Source organism: Triticum aestivum, chromosome 2A (genome assembly GCF_018294505.1).
Source record: "Triticum aestivum cultivar Chinese Spring chromosome 2A, IWGSC CS RefSeq v2.1, whole genome shotgun sequence".
NCBI lineage: Eukaryota > Viridiplantae > Streptophyta > Magnoliopsida > Poales > Poaceae > Triticum > Triticum aestivum.
This window is the reverse complement of record NC_057797.1, coordinates 659,184,024-659,192,721: the sequence shown is the minus strand read 5'-3', so window position 1 is coordinate 659,192,721 and position 8,698 is coordinate 659,184,024.

Below are 8,698 nucleotides of genomic sequence, written 5' to 3'. Positions count from 1 at the left end.
GAGACATAGAGATTTGCAAGATACATACGGATCTGAATGTTGCAGACCCATTGACTAAGCCTCTTCCACGAGCAAAACATGATCAGCACCAAGGCTCCATGGGTGTTAGAATCATCACGGTGTAATCTAGATTATTGACTCTAGTGCAAGTGGGAGACTGAAGGAAATATGCCCTAGAGGCAATAATAAAGTTATTATTTGTTTCCTTATAATCATGATAAATGTTTATTATTCATGCTAGAATTGTATTAACCGGAAACATAATACATGTGTGAATACATAGACAAACAAAGTGTCACTAGTATGCCTCTACTTGACTAGCTCGTTAATCAAAGATGGTTATGTTTCCTAACCATGAACAATGAGTTGTTATTTGATTAACGGGATCACATCATTAAGAGAATGATCTGATTGACATGACCCATTCCATTAGCTTAGCACCCGATCGTTTAGTATGTTGCTATTGCTTTCTTCATGACTTATACATGTTCCTGTAACTATGAGATTATGCAACTCCCGTTTACCGGAGGAACACTTCGGGTACTACCAAACGTCACAATGTAACTGGGTGATTATAAAGGAGTACTACAGGTGTCTCCAAAGGTACATGTTGGGTTGGCGTATTTCGAGATTAGGTTTTGTCACTCCGATTGTTGGAGAGGTATCTCTGGGCCCTCTCGGTAATGCACATCACTTAAGCCTTGCAAGCATTGCAACTAAACGAGTTAGTTGCGGATGATGTATTACGGAACGAGTAAAGAGACTTGCCGGCAACGAGATTGAACTAGGTATGGGATACCGACGATCGAATCTCGGGAAAGTAACATACCGATGACAAAGGGAACAACGTATGTTGTTATGCGGTCTGATTGATAAAGATCTTCGTAGAATATGTAGGAGCCAATATGGGCATCCAGGTCCCGCTATTGGTTATTGACCGGAGACGTGTCTCGGTCATGTCTACATTGTTCTCGAACCCGTAGGGTCCGCACGCTTAAGGTTACAATGACAGTTATATTATGAGTTTATGCATTTTGATGTACCAAAGGTTGTTCGGAGTCCCGGATGTGATCACGGACATGACGAGGAGTCTCGAAATGGTCGAGACATAAAGATTGATATATTGGAAGCCTATGTTTGGATATCGGAAGTGTTCCGGGTGAAATCAGGATTTTACCGGAGTACCGGGAGGTTACCGGAACCCCCCCGGGAGCTATATGGGCCATAGTGGGCCGTAGTGGAAAAGAGAAGGGGCTGCCCAAGATGGGCTGCACGCCCCCCTCCCCCCCTAGTCTTATTAGGACTAGGAGAGGTGGCCGGCCCCCCCTGTCTCTTTTCCCCCTCCGCGAATCCTATTCCAACTAGGATTGGGGGGGGGATCCTACTCCCAGAGGGAGTAGGACTCTCCTGGCGCGCTGATGGGGTCATGTACCTAGGGTAGGGTCATGAACCTGATCTAAGTACCTTACCCAAGGACACCCTTAGAAGAGGTCGCCTTCCAGTCGACCAACGAGGGACTCACTCCACTGACTTGAAGGACTCGACCACGAAGACTCACTCGACCACCAGGAGGTCAAGAGGCACTCTGCACTGCAACGGCCTGTAATTAAGTAGGCTTTATGATAGTAAAGACACTTTATGTGGGGCGTTACCAGTAACGCCCCAGACTTAACTCACCTTAAACCCTCTCCTACGTGGGCTGGCTGGGGTCCTGGCGCACTCTATATAAGCCACCCCCCTCCACAGGTAGAGGGGTTCGGCACCCTGTAACTCATATATTCATAATCCACTCGACCGCCTCCGGGCTCTGAGACGTAGGGCTGTTACTTCTTCCGAGAAGGGCCTGAACTCGTACATCCCTTGTGTTTACAACCTCTCCATAGCTAGGACCTTGCCTCTCCATACCTACCCCCCACTCTACTGTCAGGCTTAGAACCACGACAGTTGGCACCCACCGTGGGGCAGGTGTTTTAGCGATTTTGTGGAGAAGTTGCGATTCTTCCGAGTACTTTCATCATGGTGTCTGCTGGAGTTTTGGTCGAAGGTCGAGAGATCTGTCTCGGCACTCTCACCTTCATCGCCGACGACTCCGCCTGGCTCCAGGAGGCTCCACTCGACGTTGATGCGCTCCCCATCCGCGGTGCGACGCATTTTCGCGCATGTGTCCGCGGCGTTCTGCTGAGCAACCGTCGACCCCGTATCGGACGGCTCCTCCATCGTCCACCCTCCCGGTCTCCCGCCAGCGCAAGCGCTCGGGCCGGTCGAGGCTTCAACGATGGGTGAGGCACGCGGTGGCTCGCCAATCGGCCACCACCCAAGTTGCAGCAATCGAGCCCGACGAATCTCTCTACGGCTTGTTCGATCTGTCGACTGGCTCCGTAGGGACTGCATCCGAGTGCGGTAGCAGTGATCCAGCGGCGGAAATCTTGATGGTCGATGGGCCCCGCAGTCCCCCTGGCTTCACCCGTGATGGTGGAGCAGGTGACGGAGGCGACCCCGCACGAGGCCACGAAGAGTACCAGCCCGAGCCACTCGACTCTCTGCAAAGAGAGGAACTTCGCCGCAGGAACGTGGATGCTCTGCGTACTCCCATCGCAGGAGAAACCCCTGAGGCTCGTGCCTTGGAGGAGGCACGTCTGGCCAATTTGGCCGAACGCACTCGACTGGAGAATCTTCAGCGAGCACTCGACGAGCGCGCGCGGCAACGAGTTCCCGACACCAGTCGACGTCAACTCTTCCCGCCGACTCAGGTATATCGAACCCCAATCCAGAATTTAGCAGCTGCAACCCGTATAGCAGAGTCCATCCAGCCTTCGCAGTCGGAAGCTGGCAGAGGTTTGCTGCAGATCAGGGATCTGCTCCGGGCAGCAGGAGACCAGAATTCAGCCGTGTCTCAGTCGCGCAACAGAATTCACAATCGATCCGTCACTGCGAATACGGTTCAGTCGGCTCACAGCCCCAGATCGCCTCCGCGGCGTGAAGGGCGCGAGAATCGGCGAGATCAATATGGCGACCGACTCGACCGAGATGATAGGCGTCGAGTGCCCAATTCCCCTCCGAGGGGTGGGTCTTACGCTCCTCGGCAGCAAGATGACAGGCGTCAGTACAGTACAGGGCGAAGGGTTCCAGTCGACCCGAGAGAACCAGGCTTCGACGCGCGATCCATTATCGTGCAAGGTTTGGTCGACCGGAACAGAGCCCATCGAGGCGGACTCGACAGAGATACACCCACAAGCAGTCGAGTGCATGTTTCTGGTCCTGAATGTTTCAGCAGAGCTATCAGAGCCGCAGTTATCCCTCCCAATTTCAGGTTGGCAACAGGAGTCAGCAAGTTCACTGGTGAGTCTAAGCCTGAAACTTGGCTTGAGGACTACCGAGTGGCAGTTCAGATTGGTGGTGGGAACGACGAGGTGGCCATGAAGCATTTACCCCTCATGCTGGAAGGTTCTGCCAAGGCATGGTTAACTCAATTACCGCCTAGCAGCATTTACACTTGGGAAGATTTGTCCCGAGTGTTCATCAGAACGTTTGAAGGAACTTGCAAGCGACCAGCTGGACTGACGGAGTTGCAAGTCTGCGTGCAGAAGACTAATGAGACTCTCAGAGAGTATATTCAGAGGTGGATCACTTTGCACCACACTGTGGAGAATGTGTCTGATCATCAGGCAGTCTGCGCCTTCAAAGATGGCATCAAGAATAGAGAATTGAGTTTGAAGTTTGGTCGAACCGGTGACATGACCTTGAGTCGGATGATGGAGATTGCTACCAAGTACGCCAACGGCGAAGAAGAAGACCGACTCCGAAGCGGCAAGCACAAGCCGAGTCAGTCGGAAAAAGGAAACACCAGTCGGAAACAGAAGCGGAAGGCTGAACCGGCAGCTCCTGGAGAGGCTCTGGCCGTGACTCAGGGAAAGTTTAAGGGGAAACCAAAAGGATCCTGGAACCCCAAGAAGGTAAAGGATAAAGAAGGGAACGACGTAATGGATATGCCATGCCACATCCACACGAAGAAAGACGAAGAGGGGAATATCATCTACCCGAAGCACACCACTCGCCAATGTCGACTCCTGATCCAGCAGTTTCAGGGAAAACAGTCTAAGGACAAGGAGAAGGAGTCGGACAAGGCCGAAGACAAGGAGGACAGTGAGGAAGGATATCCGCATATCAACTCCACTCTGATGATCTTTGCAGATGTGGAAATCAGGAGTCGACTGAAAGTCATTAACCGAGAGGTGAACATGGTTGCCCCAGCAAAAGCAAGTTATCTGAAATGGTCTCAAATACCCATCACATTCGACCAATCTGATCACCCGACTCATATTGCCACCCCTGGGAGGCAAGCTTTGGTGGTCGATCCAGTTGTCGAAGGCACTCGACTTACAAAAGTGCTGATGGACGGTGGAAGCGGGCTGAATTTGTTGTATGCAGACACACTGAAAGGAATGGGCATTCCGATGTCCCGACTGAGCACTAGTAACATGAGCTTTCACGGAGTTATACCAGGGAAGAAAGCCGAGTCACTCGGCCAAATAGCTTTGGACGTGGTGTTTGGTGATTCGAAACATTTTCGCAAAGAAAAGTTGACGTTTGAGGTCGTGGATTTTCATAGTGCATATCATGCCATTTTGGGGAGGCCAGCTTACGCACGGTTCATGGCTCGACCATGTTACGTGTACCTCAAATTGAAGATGCCCGGCCCCAAAGGAGTGATCACTGTCACCGGTGATCGGAAAAAGGCAGAAGAGTGCTTTCAGAAGGGCTCAAAGATTGCTGATTCCCAGGTGACAGCGGTCGAGTTCGAGGAATACAAGCAAAACGCAGATCCGAGTGACTTGATGCGATCAAAGAAACCCGCCACAGAGTCTGCATTTCAGTCGTCCGGTGAGACGAAGCCTGTTCACATTCACCCGACCGACCCCGATGCAGCTCCGACCCGCATCTCCACAACACTCGACCCTAAATAGGAAGAAGCGCTCATCCAGTTCCTCCGTGAGAACTGGGACATTTTTGCATGGAAGCCCGCTGACATGCCAGGTGTTCCCAGGGGACTGGCTGAGCATCGCCTAAGAGTCGACTCGTCTGCAAAACCAGTCAAAGAGCATCTTCGGTGGTCCGCCGTCCAGAAGAGAAAAGCCATTGGTGAGGAAGTGGCTCGACTGTTGGCGGCAGGATTTATCCGAGAGATATACCACTCCGAGTGGCTCGCTAATGTCGTCATGGTTCCTAAGAAGGACAAGTCGCTCCGAATGTGCATTGATTTCAAGCACATCAACCGGGCTTGCCCGAAAGATCATTTTCCTCTCCCTCGCATAGATCAAATTGTTGACTCGACCGCGGGATGCGAGAGGCTGTCTTTTCTAGATGCCTATTCCGGGTACCACCAGATCCGTCTGTACGGACCCGACGAGGTAAAAATAGCTTTCATCACTCCATTCGGGTGCTTCTGCTATATTACCATGCCATTCGGCCTCAAGAATGCCGGAGCCACATTTATGCGAATGATTCAGAAGTGTCTACTCACTCAAATCAGTCGGAATGTGGAAGCATATATGGATGATATCATTGTCAAGTCACGAAAAGGTTCCGACCTGCTCGCTGATCTCACCGAAACATTTGCCAACCTCAGAAGATATGATATCAAGCTCAATCCATCAAAGTGCACATTTGGAGTTCCTGGTGGCAAGTTACTCGGTTTTCTCGTTTCCGAACGGGGAATCGACGCTAACCCAGAGAAGATTGGCACTATTCTCCGAATGAAACGCCCTGTGCGAGTGCACGATGTCCAGAAGCTTACTGGATGCTTGGCCGCATTAAGTCGATTCATCTCACGACTCGGTGAAAAGGCATTGCCTCTTTACCGACTGATGAAGAAGACAGACAAGTTCGAGTGGACTCCAGAAGCTGATGCAGCGTTTGCCGAGCTAAAAGCTCTGCTCTCCACCCAGCCGGTGCTTGCTGCTCCAATCAGCAAAGAGCCTTTGTTGCTCTATATCGCAGCCACAGGACAAGTCATCAGTACTGTGCTTACGGTCGAGCGGGAAGAAGAAGGAAAAGCTCTCAAAGTTCAGCGCCCAGTGTATTATTTGTCTGAAGTCTTGACTCAATCCAAGCAGAGATATCCTCATTATCAGAAGCTTGTGTATGGAATATACATGACCACAAAGAAGGTTGCTCATTATTTTTCTGATCATTCCATCACAGTCGTCAGCAACGCTCCACTATCAGAGATTTTGCACAACAGAGATGCAATTGGTCGAGTGGCCAAATGGGCGATTGAACTTCTTCCCCTTGATATCAAGTTTGAGGCAAAGAAAGCCATTAAGTCCCAGGCAATAGCAGATTTCCTCGCCGAGTGGATTGAACAACAGCAGTCGACTGAAGTTCACTCGGAGCATTGGACCATGTTCTTTGATGGCTCTAAGATGTTGAATGGTTCCGGTGCTGGGGTTGTCCTGGTTTCTCCCAGAGGAGCTAAGCTCAGATATGTGCTCCAGATTCACTTTGATTCCTCCAACAATGAGGCAGAATATGAGGCCCTTTTATATGGGTTGCGCATGGCCATTTCACTCGGCGTCCGTCGCCTGATGGTCTATGGCGACTCGGATTTAGTGGTCAACCAGGTGATGAAAGAGTGGGACGTGAGAAGCCCAGCCATGACTGGATACTGCAGTGCAGTGAGGAAGCTGGAAAAGAAGTTCGAGGGGTTGGAGCTCCATCATATACCCCGACTGAAAAATCAAGCAGCTGATGATCTAGCAAAGATAGGTTCCAAGAGAGAAGCCATTCCGAGTGGTGTGTTCTTGGAGCATATACACACTCCGTCAGTCAAAGAATATCCTTTCACCGAAGAAACTCCACAGCCCAAGAGTGCCACAGATCCGACTGAGGTCGAAGTCCCAGCGGTGGTCGACTTGATCATGGAGGTCTTGGTGGTCATTCCCGACTGGACAGTTCCATATGTCGCGTATATCCTGAGAAAAGAGCTTCCGAAGGATGAGGAAGAGGCTCGACAGATCGTCCGTCGATCTAAGGCCTTTACCATAATCAAAGGAAAATTATACAGAGAAAGCGCGACTGGAGTTGGTCAGAAGTGCATAACACCAGAAGAAGGTCGACTCATCCTCAATGATATCCACTCGGGGACCTGTGGTCATCATGCGTCCTCTCGGACCATCGTGGCCAAAGCATACCGAGCCAGATTTTACTGGCCAAAGGCGAATGAGATGGCAAAAGAGATAGTGGATAAGTGCGAGGGATGTCAGTTCTACTCGAATATGTCGCACAAGCCTGCGTCAGCTTTGAAGACCATCCCACTCGTCTGGCCTTTCGCAGTATGGGGACTGGACATGGTCGGTCCTTTGAGAACAGGACAAAGTGGCTTCACGCATGTACTGGTGGCAGTCGACAAGTTCACCAAGTGGATCGAGGCTAAACCAATCAAGAACCTTGACACCGGTACTGCTGTTAGCTTCATCGGGGAACTAATATTCAGATATGGAGTCCCACACAGCATCATTACGGATAATGGGTCGAACTTTGACTCGGAGGAATTCAGAGATTTCTGCAACTCCCAAGGCACACGGGTCGACTACGCTTCAGTCGCCCATCCGCAGTCGAATGGACAAGCAGAGCGAGCTAATGGACTGATTCTTAAGGGATTGAAGCCCCGACTGATGCGTGATCTCAAACACGCGGCTGGAGCTTGGGTCGACGAACTTCCCTCAGTACTTTGGGGGCTGCGGACCACACCTAATCGGTCGACCGGAAGAACTCCATTCTTCTTGGTCTACGGAGCTGAAGCAGTCTTGCCGAGTGATCTTCTCCACAATGCTCCTCGAGTTGAAATCTACAACGAAGCAGAGGCTGAACAAGCGCGGCAGGACGCAGTCGACCTTTTAGAGGAAGAAAGGGAGATGGCTCTGATCCGGTCGACCATCTACCAACAAGATTTGCGTCGTTTCCACGCCAGAAATGTGAGAGGTCGAGCCTTCCAGGAAGGAGATTTAGTTCTCCGAGTGGATTAGCACAAACCACACAAGCTTGCTCCTTCTTGGGAAGGTCCCTTCATCATCACCAAGGTTCTCCACAACGGGGCGTACCGTCTTTACAACGTCGAGCATAGTATCGACGAGCCCCGAGCTTGGAACGCGGAACTACTCCGCCCATTTTATACTTAAGTTTTATCACTCGGATGAGTTGCAATAAAGTACTTCTGTAGTTCATGGACCTCAAAATAATAGTGTCATAGTTCCTCCATAATTTCTGTCACTTTTTATTTTTGTCCAATAAAATTCCCCCTCAGTGGGTGACTTAGGCGCGAATCCGTTTCGCCTAAGTTTGTAAAAATCCTACCGAGTGGTGAGCCAGACTCCCACTCGGAGGCTTAGCTGCGAATCCGTTTTGCCTAAGTTATCAAAATCCTACCGAGTGAAGAGCAAGCCTCTCACTCGGGGGGCTTAGCTGCAGTCCAAGCACTCGCCTAAGTTATAAAAATCCTACCGAGTGAAGAGCGAACCTCTCACTCGGGGGCTTAGCTGCAGTCCAAGCACTCGCCTAAGTTATCAAAATCCTACCGAGTGGTAAGCCAGACTTTCACTCGGAGGCTTAGCTGTAGCCCTGTGCTCGCCTAAGTTACAAAAATCCTACCGAGTGAAGAGCAACCCTCTCACTCGGAGGCTTAGCTGCAGTCCAAGCACTC